General features: G+C 32.7%; 1 pseudogene across 1 annotated transcript in view; it reads left to right on the forward strand.

Moving 5' to 3' along the window:
- Window positions 1-12625, forward strand: part of LOC118194988 (toll-like receptor Tollo pseudogene) — a 549242-nt pseudogene extending 536617 nt beyond the window's left edge. The window contains exon 9 of the transcript XR_015039118.1: window positions 12204-12625. The product of XR_015039118.1 is annotated as a toll-like receptor Tollo pseudogene, transcript variant X1 (transcript). The remainder of the gene's footprint in view (window positions 1-12203) is intronic.
- Window positions 12626-13431: the final 806 nt, after the last annotated feature.

Here is a 13431-nt window from a genome sequence, read left to right on the forward strand (position 1 = left end):
AAATAAAATCGCAAACACTATTTATAAATGCAAAACTAGTGACAACATGTTCACCACAATGTAGTAAAATGTTAGGTTAGGTTAGAAATGGCGGTAAACATGAGTAAACGTAAGTAATTGCATTCGTAAGTAGTTACATTCGAGATTTGATCTTCTCCACTAATGCTTACAAAAAGTATCTTGGGATTTATTGTCCCGTGAATCTTTCGAAAGGGTAAAAGTAAGAAGAAAAGTTGGTTGTCACCTTTTATTCCGAAATCTCGCTGGTGCTTATATAGTTTTCAAAATAATTAAGATAGAATTCATGTACTGAAAGCAGTTATGATATGAATAAATTTATTTTATATTATTGTTACCTTTCACGTGGTGAAATTGGCATATTGAAGAATCCAGTTGTTCCTGTGGATCTGTTTTGTTATTAGAACCTCTCTTTCCCATCTATCTGGGACGGAGCCATTTCGAATAACTCATAGACATACTTCTTTTTGCAAAAAAAAATGAAATGGCTCCTTTTTGTACGTATTATGTTGTAATAATGTTGTATTTTAATACGAAATTTTCCGTTTTAACGCATTGACTGCTACAGTAAAAAAATGTAACCAACATACAGTTAAATAAAACTCACATGATATTTAATTACCTAAGCTGATTTTTAAATTAAACTACGTAAAAGAAATAAGAAGCATTTTTACATAAATCAAATTTATAAAATAATTACAATTTTTAAACTGTTCAACCAATTTCCAGCAAATGAAACTGAAATCCTGTATGAAAATCAGCTTACCTGTATGAAAAAACTACAAACCGTAAGTACAGTTTCAGACCGTAAGTACTTTGCGTAAAAATGCATTTTATACAAACATAAAACTAACCTTCTTTAATATCCCATTTCTCTTCTTTACAAATTCTTTCAAAGAAACCTCTTTAATATCTCATAAATAAAGAAATTTTCGCATTGAAAAATCTACTAGAAAATTTGAGAATATCAGTGGTAGCCCATTAGGAAATTTTCTTTTAGAATGGCATAAATTCACTTGAATGTATTTCAGCAATTAATGTTTTGTTTAATAATTTGTTAAATCTTTGATGCTTCCATTTTTAGTTATTTTTCACTCTTAAGTAACTGTTCTAAGAAAAAAGCAAATTTTAATCAACATAATCCACCACTGAATATTTTTTAAATACTTGATAATGAAAAACAAAAAGAATTTACAATATATGCATGCAGCATACAGAGATCTCTTGTTTGCATTGTAAAATTATACATTATAAGAACTCACCGATTCAATATTATTTTTCTTCACCGTTTCGATTAGCTTGGGTGTTGCAGTAGATGCGTTAGAAATGCTTGCAATAAGGACACGTGCATTTCTGTTCGCAAGTCATAAAAACAGAAATATCGTTTATTATTTTTAAACAGCTGTTTAAATAAAAAGAGGGAAAGCTCACAGGAAGACTGATAATTTTACGTCAAAGGGCACCCACGCAATCTTAAAAATCTAAGAAAGAAATAAACAATTAAAAAAAAAAGATACTACTTGCTGTTCTTAATTTCTTATCTAAAGGAACATGAGAAAAATAATTTCATTGAACTATTGCGATAAACATCGAGACCTTTTTCGAGATAGTGCGTTATCGTGCTAAAATTATTAGTTATTAAAAGTATTCAATTTTTTTACATATTTTGCTTTCATAAAGCTATGAATTTAAATATGCGTCATCCGAGGCCACCTGTTTTATGCAATCGGTGCATCAAAGAAACTAAGGCACTAATTAAAAGATGAGATGCCTGGCTATCTGTAAAATGTAAATGGGGAGAATTTCCAAATTAAAAAAAGTAAGTTTATTTTAAGAATTAAAATTCTATCTTTCTAAGTTTGCAACTGTAACATCTCAAGTTTCAAAAGAACCACAAAAAGCATTCCGGGTGAGATTAAGAGAAGAAAGCTTTTGCCTTACAGTTCCATGTATTAAACTGTAACACACTGTATGAAAAGCACAGATTTGAAAACTAATTTAATACCAAGATTGTGTGACTTAGACCGCGGTCAATTTTTAAAATCGCACATTTAATTTCAGGGAAGGTATTCATATCAAACAAGCTAATATTTGGCATATATATTATCTACTGTTCTTTTTGTTTTCATTTTCTAAAAATCTTTACTCACTTCAGAGCCATGCAAATTAAGTGAGTATAAAAGAAAAGATAGGTGCTATTATACAGCAACAAAAATAGTTTATGGACATGTAAAATGAGCTAAAGCAGCTTACAGCGGTTTGTTTCATCGGCATTTCCGCCGACTAGTCAAAGTCTTGTGACCGAACAACAGTTTGAAGCTTAGCTTGAGTATATAAATTCGGCTAGGAGATTTATGGAGCCCTGGAGGGTAAGTGAAATTAAATCAACCTTAATAAGTAAGGTTTTTGAGCTTCATTAGGACTTATTCTCTTTTATAGGTAAGCAGTGAGATATTTTGTTTACTTGATATGTCCTGGCTGATGGTGGCTGACCTGTACGTAGTATTTTGTCTTCTTGAAAGTAGGAGATGTTTTGTTTGTAATTTTTTAGTTGTGTACTTAGAAGTTATTAGTTACCAATAAATGTTTCAATTACTGTAACTTATTTGTGTGGTTATTTGTTTAAATGTAAATTTTAAGTTCTGAAACGTGAAAACTTGCCTAACACAAATAATGGACTGTCTAGAGATAAGAGTTAAAAGACTGAAATAAAGGCTGGCCTTCATGATTTAGGATTTCAAAGCTTTTGGAACTGTTTTTAAACCAAATGCACGCTTATCTATAACCAAGTAGGTAAAACCATTGAACACTCGTAGTTTAAATTTGCAGAACGGGCTTGTTATATGGAAGTTTTCTTGTTCGTGCCCCTGAATAATTTAAATGCGACCCAGTTTTCCTCAGCTAAGCCTCCACTAAGGCACTTCTGACCTTAGTCAGATAGCCTGAGTAGCCCTTGCCGTAACGCAATCCCATCCAAATCTGTTCATCTACAACACTAGCGGAAATAATTTCTGCTCTCTTGAACTCTGCACATAATTTTTTGTTAAAATATTGGTATTACTAAAGTTTGGTTTTCAAATCTTGAATCAAAAAGTGAAGCACTGAAGAATAATAATGCTTTTAAATACTTTATTGTTATTAAATTTGTAAAATCGAACTGATGTCATTTCATAATTCCCAATCCTTCCTAGTCTTCTGGCGAATTATCGCTTCTGCCATTTACAATAAAGTTTTAAACGAATATTTTGGGTTTAAAATGATGCAGAACAAACCTGTTACAACCATAGCTTGGGTTAAAGCTTAATATATAGCAGACATGAAGCTGAAGCAGACATTCTTGCTAATACGACAGTTAATTTCAAGCATTTTGACAACTACTCCGAATCTAACTGAAAGCTCTAAATAAACATATAAGTTCTGAATTCAGTCAAATATAAACTTACCAAAGTCATAAGTTGGATTAGAGTTTAAAATATAACAGATAACGTTCCAAATATCACTCTTGTTAATATAACATGATTATCTCTAGCAGTTGTTTACGACAGAATGAAATAGTATTGAACCTCAAGGGAAAAACAAAAAACATTATATGCTTTAATCTGACTTTATTTCAAATCAGACTTATCTCAGAGCTTAAGTCTTTTTAGGCAGTTAGCGACGGCACATACACAGTGTCTATACTTTCTATATCGAGTGCGTAAGAAGTCGGGAGTTGAAAAAAAGCCCCTTCATCGCTGTTGAGACTAACACATACTAAGCCTGACCTTATATATCTCTTGGCAAGTTCGTAGAGCTCCTGGTTTTGCTTTGTAAATTTTCACTCTTTCATCCCGTCGTTACAGACTTCTGAGCTTCTTCAATTCTCTCAAATCTATGCCATTTAAGGAGAAAATTGTCTGTAAGGAAAATAAAATAGTCAGCAGGTCTGAAATTTGGCGAAAATGGAGAATGATTAAAAATAATTACTCTTTTGATTGCAATAAGCTGTTTGATGACAGCTGCATTTCGTAATGTGAGATATCGGCTATATAAAATGAAACAAATTCCGTTCAAACCACTTTCTATTAGCGGATGATATTTTAATTAAGATGAGTTCTGATGAATTAGTAAACGTTGCTACTGACTATCGTTTGGCAATTCAGTTGAAAAATTCATCCGCAAATTCATTGTATGCAATGCTTGCAGTGTCGATAAGGAAAACACAAGTAGCTCTCTCTTACTGATTTAAGAATAATTTTATTCTAATCAATCAGTCTTAACTGCTCGCGTCTTTCAGTAAGTTATTTAAAATTAATCAAACCTTACATGGCTTCCGGCAAAACGTTTTCTGGTGGATATTAAGGGCTATGATTTGACAAATAATTACATCAGTACAATTTTTAATTATTTAATTTGGAGAACTCACAAGTAGATTTTAGAATACATTATTTCATGAAAACTGAAACTTATGTGTTATTTACGCATCAGTACAAAAATACATTGTTTACTCGAATCCAGGGGGAAATGATCCCTTGAACGCCCATGAAACCTTATATACCATAACTTGCAATAGAAAATTTTATCCATACTTCATTTATTATTTATTACACATGATCTATATAAAAAGCAACACGTTACTTTATATATCAAATTAATAGAAGTAAAGAAAAATATTTTCACTATAATATACATATGGGCTTGAGAAGAGGCCCACCAGTGGCTGAGCGGTAAAGTCGCTGAATACTGGTAGTTCTGTCTGAGGTCCGAATCCCACGAACGGGCTGGTTGCATGTGCGTTTTCGTGGTTTTTCCCATGTGTAAGCGTATACGAGTCAGTTTCCCTTAGAAAGTCCTCAACGAATTCATCCCTTCCCTTAGGCAGATAGCCCTCGAGGCTTTGCTGTAATAACATAAACCAAGCTTGAGAAGAATAAATATACGATATTGCAAAAAAAGGAAGCATTAAATGTTAGCAACCTTCCCCAATTAAAAATTTTTTTTATCACCGCAGTAAATAATATTCCCATAAAACTCGGATGAATTATATTTTTGAAGATTTTTATTAAAGTTGCATGTAGTGTTATTAGTGCAATCTGTGCAGAAAAAGTTAATTTTCTGAACAATTAGTCAGTTAAATGTTAAAGCAGCTAATAATAAAGAATGGGAATAGACGTAACGTGAGTAAATTTGTAGAATTAATTTTGGAGGTTAAACAGAACCTTCTTCCTCAGCTGTGGGACTGAAAAATTTTCTCGGGGCGGGGGTAATATTGGAGACGGATAATTACATCAGTGAATTTTTGTTTAATTATTTTGTTTAGGGCTTTAAAAGTAGATTATGTAATGCATTATTACACAAAACAAAAACACATATACTTTACATGGACTTATGAAAGGTATCGATATAAAAATGCATTTTTTATTCAATTCTAAGAGGACAAGTGCCCAAGTTGCTTCTACCATCCTTTGAACGTCCATAAAATTTTATATACCATAACTTGTATTATCCTCTAAAAGACAGGCTACTTAATCCTGACAACGTATTATATTATTTATTTATATTTAATTTTCACTCCCGTATTTTATGAAGAATTTCTATTGTTCTATTTCAACTTCAAAAAACAAAATTTTGTTCTGGATAATCCGTTAGCGAGACACTTGTTCGGGAATAATTAGTCGAAAATGACGGGAATAAATAATTAGTCGGTGACAAGACAGTCTTTTAGCCGTCTCGCCATCGAGGACAATACCTAGCTACACCACAGGGATAGACCGATATAGCACCCGCGAAACGAGAAGAGGGACACATACAAACAACCATGCATTACACAGGAATGCAACTAGAACCTGGAGCTCGGACTAACAATCAACTTCTATTAACCACTATAGCGTAACTACAGTAATGCAAATTTTTACAACTGTGATTTCTTTTGCTATGTATTAGTTACTTAACATTTAGTTCTAGCATCTCCTTTTATTAAATTATTCAGTGAATCAAAACATTGCAAGACATTCTTTTAAGATGGTATAAAAAGGCTTTATATACAATACAGATCTTTAGATGTAGTTAATCTTATTAGCAGTGTTACTACTAAAATTTTCTAGTAGTTTGGAGATTAAAAATGATATTTTTGCTATGCCCTTGTTTATTGAAAATTAAAGAAAAAGGGCTAAGATGTTTAGAAATATTTATTGGAGCTCTGCAGTTGCTAATGTTTTAATATTTTAAATGCACAGTTTTGTGAATTTCAAGTTTCTTCAAACTACTTATATACAAGAAGAATAACGGTACTGAGAACATGAAATTTAGAAAGTAAATACTGCCTTACAGTTTTAGAGGCAATTCTTAGCATCCTGATGACTGATAATTAAAAATGCTAGAATACTAGATCGTCTTTACACGCACGTAATTCAAAACGGGTAGTAAAGAAAGTGAAATGAGCTGTGTGGTCACATCAACGTTAAGATGCCGTTTTCAGTCATAACCTGTTAAAAATTTCCATGTGAAGTGAAGTTACTACGATCAGACCTCTTTAAGCAGTCACACACGAATAACACGCCGATCCATTTATGAGATCATTTTTACAAAGTCTCAAAGCATTAAATAATTATCTAAAACATTTGTAAAAATTATGTCTAAAAAAGATAATATAAACATGAGAAATAATTTTATGTATGAAGAGTATTTAATGCATATGAAGAGCATTCTATTAGTGTAATGCAGTTCACAGAAGCTAAGTTTACTCAAACATGCCAGACACAGATAATTTCATTGAATATTTTTTCTTTTCTGCGAAAGGGAAATCCTTAAATTCAGCGCAAGATGGAAGGAGGAGAAACATTAATAAATTCATTTCCGATAAACTGTATTCGGATTATATAGTAGATCATGGCAAAACACGTGCAGCTATCTGCCGAAGAGAAGGAATGCCTTCGGGGTGAATTTTAAGAAAATCTGTCTCGTATTTACATTACACATAGGAAAATCCACGAAACTCCCAGGTAATTAACTGGGATCTCTGAATCCGAGTAGAGTTATCAGCGTGGAGAGGTTTTTACCGGTGGTGGACTTTTCAGTGAGTTGGAAGGTTCATTAATTCTTTTATTCAAATCAGAAAAGTACCAGTTTTCGAAAACCTTTTAAACTAATTTGCTTACACATATTCGAATTCAACAGCTATTTTGTAAAATGTGTATAAATATGTCATATATTTTTTTTTTCTTTATTTAGATTAAATTTCGAATTTAATGAAACAAATCTTAAAAATCAAATTTAATTTTCTTTCTAAGCCCATTTCAAAAGTCACTCCGCTTAATACGTCAGTTTTTAGCCAGCTACAAGTATAATACACTACCGATGTCAGACGCATATAGGGTTACAAAAGAACGTACATAATTATTTCATTTTGAAATAAACGATCGTCTACTGTATATTTTACATCGCTTTAGATAATAAAAATTCTATGGAGCCAGCTCGTTTCCTGCGATTTGAACCAGGGTCGATTTACCAGTGTTTGAGGTTTTAACTGCTTGACCATTGGTAGGTTCGTAATGACATCGTGATGAAATAAAAACTGCCACACCTCCACCTTTTGGGGACGTTATCAAATATACCTCTGCGACGGAGATAGGACGGAGAAAATGTGGTCAATAAAAAGTTATACATCGTCTATTATCAGTTCCCATCCAGCATCATCGAGAAGTATAAGCACAATTTTAATAACTGGTAGATGTTCTGGTTGAAGGTTTTATCATCGACATAATTCAAGCTTGCTTAAACGAAACCTTCATTTTAATATAGATACTTTTTAGAATATTATCATTCCTTGACAAAATTTAGTTATGGTGGTATTTAGAGAGTGGTATTTTTTGTGCTTCTATAAAAAGGGCAACGACATTTTTTTTCCTACACCTATATACCGCATAAGTTGAAATTTCATAGTTGAAGCAGTAACCGTAAGAAACAGTTTCATCTTGCTGAATTCTTTAGATGAATTATATTTAATCATCAATTATTAAAACCAGTGAAAATCAGATCGAACATTCCACAATCGAAAACGTGTACAATTTTTGAAAATGTTAGAAACAAAATGAAAATTTTCTGGTCTATTGTAATTACATCTTTATAACGCAGGTGAATTAATATTAAAATATGTTTCTTTGCAGGAAAGACAAAATAATAAACACTAGATATATACATTGGCATGTATAAATATTTTGTTGACAAAAATTGATTCAAACTATTTACAACAAATCCTGATTTGAAAAGTTGTAATATGTTTTCAAATATCGCATGCAATGAAAGTTATAAAAGCACTTTTAATATCAATGAAAATATTTTAATACTAGGAAGAAGAAGGTCGTATAAAAGTTTTGCAACGGAGTTTTAAGTTTGCATGTGCTATTTATGTACCATGTCAGCCATTAGTTAATGACTGTCTCATAATTTAAAGCATCTGAGAGAAATTGCATATTATTTTTTTGAAGCTATTTCTTCCTGTCTAAACATTTCGATCCATCACGGAAAAGCTTTAATGGATATACTCTCAGCGGACTCCGTCATTCGTTAAGTTCCTAAAATTTTTTTCATTTAATCTAAATGAAAGGCTCCAGATTTTCATCAGCACAATGAACACGTATTTCAAAAAATATTTCGAGGACGTATCTACATATTATAGTAAGTGCTTTTACAAAATAAATATTAAGCCTACGTATTAGGAAAATAACCAATATTAAAAAAATAAAATAAAATAAGAATTTTATTCTGCTTGAAAACTAGCTTGGTTAAATGAGAAACAAATGCTTTTATATATATCGAAGCATTTTTATCGTTTCCTGATGGGAAATGAATCTGCGTTCCAGCCTTAAAAAATGTTACTCATTTTCAAAAATTAAAGTTTTCACCGCAGTTTGTTTTAGCCGAATACGAGAGTTATTCATGTAAAGGTAAGAAAGCCATCGTGGAAAAGGAAACGGATTCGTTTTCATGTTATATTGAGAAAAACAGTTTAAAGATCCACGGAGCCAGTTCATTCACAGGTATACGAACGAGAATGCAACTACCAGTGTTCAGCTGTCTTATCCATTCGCCCTCTAGCGGGCGCTTTCGCTTTAAGATAAACTGTAGTTTGAAAAATTAGTAAACACACTAACACTAGAAGTTTACATCGCCAATAAACCCGCATAATCTTTCAGACTAAATTATATGATAGCTTCTCTTTCATAAAGATTACAATCAATGATATTTTTAAGCGAATGAAATAATGTATTCGGAGACTCAGACTTACTAATTGATTTGCTGTTATTTTCAAAATAAGCATTTCATTTATTATGTCCTGTCGGGTAAGACTTGTCAAATTTTAGAGAAGCATTTTCTTAAGCATAAGAGGAAAACTCAATTTGCAGGTTTTTCATAGCTAAAATGAGCATAAGAAAAGCAGTTTCTGGGCATAGGTTCCAGGTTTCTGTTGTTTAATGTCAGTATACACTTAGCAGGTTAACATGATTTTTCAATCGTCTGATTCATCAACTACAATAAGCTCTTTCAGAATACGTAATAGGAATCTACTGAAGTGGTGGACTCAGCTTTTAAAAGGTAAGTCGAAAATGCGTTGAAGAAGCTATTTTACTGGTGAGTTATGTTACAGTTATAGGTTTCTTCCCAAATTCGTTTCACGGCATTTCTGTCTAAAGACCTGCATCAGTATATATTTTCATTAATCGAAAGAGGACTTTCGCTTTAACAAAAGAAAATGGAAAAGCAAAAATTAGCTTTCAACATGACTTTAAATCAGAAAGATCACACAACTTTTAAGAATAGTTTTAGCAGAGTTTTAGCATCCAAGCATACTTGTCATATTTCAAGCCTTCCACATCAGTACATCACACGATAAAACTTGACCTTGACATCAAGGTGGGTAGACATAGAAGTTGCAGACGTAATCCTGACAGGTTTAAATCACGGAAAGAAATAAATCTTTCTTTACCATAGTCTACTGCATCTCTAACAAATTAGTCTCGGACATATCAACGTACAGGAAGATCTTTATTGCCATCTTATCCAATCGTTTCAATTTGCTGACTATATTTTCGATCCTAGAAGTTTAAATTTGATACGTTTTTACTGTTTGCATTAGATGTGCATTTATCATACGCTTCTTGCTTTAACTGTTTTTATTAGTATTATCTGGTACCATCTAGTAGCTTATTCTTTTTTTATTTAGCCTGGGAACTTTCGAAAGTCTTTCCTGGTAACTGCTTTTTCAGTTTACGTCATTTCAGTTTATATAAGATTTCATGCTTCCTGTACTTTGGTTTAACCGGGAAAACCTTCATATTGACGCAGTAAAGTTGCAGTCATATTACAGGTAGGTAGATACTTGATTAACGTAAAACATGGAAAGGCCAAAAGCTTTAACAAGCTGTGTGCTTTATGAGGGTACCATTACGAAGGATAGGTTAAGTAAAATTCATTAGCTCTTATACTTACGATGCACAGATACGAAAACTACAAAAACGCTCAATTAGTTAAACCTGAATCCCAAATGAAATTACTTCCGCCCAATTTCTTAACAGAATAAAAGGCACTGCTAGGCAAAATCACATTACAGCCTCGAAGCGCATAAACCAAATGTGTTAATGCATTTTTGTAAGTCTGTGCCTGACATACAGATGATTTAATTATCTGAGTTTTTTAAAAGTAAAAAGTGTTTCCAGTAAAGGAACGAATTGTATTAACATCTACTCTTAGAAATTCTGAATATAAACTTGAGGAATTCTAACTGGTCATCAACGCTTGAAATTGCTTTCAAAGACTTTTTTCCCCATCCAGAATGTGACTGAAATATAAGGGGATCCAAAAGTTACGGAAATTAGAATATATTTTGTATATATGTATGTGTGTAAGATGTAAAAGGAAACTAATAATTTTAATTTTGCAATAATCTATTTTATTTACCATTTTAATATGGCTATCTACCCTTTCTGTTCTAAAAGTAGAAATTGCTTATATACAATAACTTTCTGGGCTGTGTTTTTTCAAATTCATCCATTTCATGCTTTGTTAGGCAATCATTTTGCAATGCGGACGGTTCTCGTTCAGTCAGATTAAAGAAACTTTTTTACTATATATCTCGCGCTTTGGTGATGGGCAATTAAGACTTGAAATTTTCTCAATGTCTATGATGTCTTAGGCGTTTTCTCTTACCACCTTACAAGCCTCCTAGGATGTCCCCGTTCGTGTCAGGCAAAAATCTATAGTTAAGCAGTATTTACCTGCGACAGCCGGAAACATCTAGCTTTTCACTTAACAATAGTATCTAGAAAAAGTACACATAGGAAGTTGGAGTTGCGAACCCGTTTCTCCTGCTTCGCTCGCTGCTAATTTAGACGTGTTGCTTGCCTCTGCTGTCTATCGTCTATTGTTTGACTATGAAGCTGTACAAAACTGTGGGATGCATGTCACATGATCTGTAAAGTTGAAGCTGATGTGTTAAGAAGAATATGTGTCCTAAAAATTAGTTATCATAGAATAAAACTATGTCGAATTCAGCCACGTCTGTTTGCAAGTCCATTATTCTATCTACACATAAAAGCTTCTCTTATTACAACGCAAAAAAACCATCGCAGCTAGTCCCAAATCATCTTATCCATCGTAGCGAGAGAGAAAATGTGACGTGCGAAAATAAAAAGCAAGTTCAGAAGGATTTAGTTTCGGTCAAGCTCTAATTTGATTGGTTATTTTTAAGTTTTAGTTCCGAAATTTGAAACTTTTGTTGACTGAAATATTATGTAAGTGTCACGAGAGAAAGATTAATTTTAAAATGATGTAGTTTAGAGAGGTTTATTACAAGCATTTACTATTTATAGGGTGAAAAGGGGAAATAATCAAAATAAAATGGAGAGTTACAGTGATTGCCGCAAATTAAATTTAGTATTTTATCTTATCTATTTTAACACCCCCCCACACGTATGTATTCATATGAATTTTTATTCGTAATTATACTTACTAGATAGCCTTGTAATTTTGGAATCTTGAATACATGGCTCTGCTTTTGTCACAAGGTTAGTATTAGAGGCATCTAATACGGAACAGCGTTTTTCCCAATCTGGAAGAAAGGCAAGTATCTGATTTTTGTCACCTTGACTTAAGATAGAATATCAATCAACGTCGCTTTTTCTGCAAACAGCTCTTTTTCTCAACTTTAGGAAAGAATCCAGGAATAAACCATCATGTTTAGCATCAAGGACCGTAAACATCTTTAGATTTGAAAGGCTGTGATTTTGGATATGGTGCTTCCTGAGCGATAAGCAGTCAGCTTTAGCGAGAAAGACCGTCCACATTTCTAGATCCTCTACTTTTTGTTTATGGAGCTTACTGAAATCATAGAACACGGAAATCGCTCAATGTCATTGCAATTTTAAAAGATGCTATACGGCGGCACGTTTTAGTAACCTTAAAGGATTGCTGTTTCTGCTTGCTGTATACTCGCTCTAGAGAAAAGCTCAGCAATGATGGCTGTTGCGTGCAGCATTTGTTATGGTGTATTTTGTGCAATTTATGAATAAAGTATAGCCTGGCGAACATGACTGTTATTACAAATTACCTTAATAAAGCTTCTTAAAATAAACTCTCTGATTCTATTCCTTTTGTTCTAACTGCATTAATATACATTGCAAATTCCTCTAATACAAATTTTTTTATTTATCTACCGACTGTTGGTTCACAACAGTTTTTATTTTCGCCATTATTTCGCAGTATACAATGTTATATTTAAACAGAACAGACAGTATATAGAGACAACTCAATAAACCTGACGTGCAATCCTGCAAGAGCAGATGGGGCTTTCGAGAATTCAGGATATTTCTCGAAGCATCGGTGACGTTGCTTTGCTATCTGATATGCATGATTTTAAAAGATGAATCATTAATCATAACTGTAGAATCCATGTAACAAATATACAGCAAACTCACAGGAAGGGAAAAAATTAATGATATTCTAAAAAATCGAAAGATAAGCGAATGGTAACCATATTAAGCTCAACTTTATTAGCTCGTCACAAATTCATAATTGTTGGATCTAGTTCTTTACATTATAAGGTTTATCTTAATTTTCCTAACAGCTAATGTTTAGTTAAAAGTTACTTTCCTGTCTTTCCTTAATTTCAGCTTACAACTTTTGGTCAAAACATATTTTCAGAATTGCGGTTAAATGCAAATGAGGAGAAGTATTTAACTGTGAAGTTCTACTGACTTCGTGAGACAGCTAGAGATTCTATGCAGCGCGCGGTAGCCTTTTGGCTATACTCTCTCTAAAGTTATTTTTACGATCGGCCGTATATAGGCCCTTGATAGCTTCACTGTTAGTTAGCGTTAAGGGGCCAACTCTGTTAGAATCTAGATGGCTTCGGCTATATTGTTTTAGTTGTTAAGTTTT

This window comes from Stegodyphus dumicola, chromosome X2 (genome assembly GCF_044657685.1).
Source record: "Stegodyphus dumicola isolate Sdum_Otavi_A_Nest chromosome X2, ASM4465768v1".
NCBI lineage: Eukaryota > Metazoa > Arthropoda > Arachnida > Araneae > Eresidae > Stegodyphus > Stegodyphus dumicola.